Below are 1,189 nucleotides of genomic sequence, written 5' to 3'. Positions count from 1 at the left end.
TGCGCCCAAAAACGGCGGACCATACAGTGCAAATATTGTGCACGCAGCTACGTGTCGTCTCCCTATGAGAGCTGGATTGCAGTGTGGTACGCCATAGAGACGTGTGGGAGGAACGGACGCCGTGGATGGCGATCAGCATGAGCTGTCTGTTGATGTATTCGGACCTAGTCGTCTCTCCTCACACACCGTGATGGCATGGTGCACCGCGTTCCATATCTGCGACATGCTACAGAGGCCGGTTGACAGTCGTTCGAGCAATGGACATCGCATACGTACGGGGGCCACCTTCCACGTATTGTCTAGGCGTGCACATTTTGTTGCGTGTATGTGGGCAGACGTAGTGTGGCGTGACACCTGACACAGGCATGCAATAATCGTTGAAGTTGCAAATGGCGATGGACGCCTGCGTTTTCTGGTGAAGTTACGCAAATGAACAAATGGTAACCTGTTGTGGTGCGGTTGTTCTCGCTAGGGGTGAATCGGTGATGGCGACGATAGGTTGAGGTACGAACCGGTTGTTCCAGCGATACCCACCATGCCGACGAAACTGAACGGCATCTGGGTGTGAAGCGATACGCGGCGGTGGCTGGGTGGGACCGTCCCCGGCCGGTGAGGGGGCGCCTCCCGGCGTGCTGGCCGCGCGGTGCGTGGGCGCACGCGCTACAGCCGGCTGGTGGGGGCGGCCAGTGGCAGGCGCGCCGGCCGACGGACGCGGCAGGCGTCGCAGCTGCGCGCCGGCGCACCCTGCGCGCGGCGCCGTGCGGCCAAAGTAGGTCCTCGCGGGCCCGGTGCGAAGCGCGGTGGACATCTTCAGTGTGCTGGTCCGATTGAGGACTGTGTGCGTTGAGGATGCGCCGCCGCCCGGCGCTCGGCGCCGCGACGCCGTCTGCTGCTCGGTCGCCCCAGCGGTTCTCGCTGGTGGTTTGTATCGCAGCTGTGCGGATGTGTTGGCGCGTGCGCTGTGCTGGGAGAGTTCGCTTCGGCACCCAAGTGGGGCTTTTGTCCTTCTGTGGCGCTGGCGTTGGAGCTGCCGGTCACCGTAGGTGGCGCGTGTTGTCTCCCGCCGGCAATGCCACGACAGCACGCTCCCGGGCCTCTGTCGGCAGCGGCAAGCTCAGTTGGGAGCACGGGTGGTCGCACCGAAAGCGTCTACTCGCCTAACTCCGGGCGATTGCGCCTCTCTCGAACC

This window comes from Schistocerca piceifrons, unplaced genomic scaffold (genome assembly GCF_021461385.2).
Source record: "Schistocerca piceifrons isolate TAMUIC-IGC-003096 unplaced genomic scaffold, iqSchPice1.1 HiC_scaffold_1156, whole genome shotgun sequence".
Lineage (NCBI taxonomy): Eukaryota > Metazoa > Arthropoda > Insecta > Orthoptera > Acrididae > Schistocerca > Schistocerca piceifrons.
The sequence above is the reverse complement of the archived record's forward strand: the minus strand, read 5'-3'. Positions refer to the sequence as shown.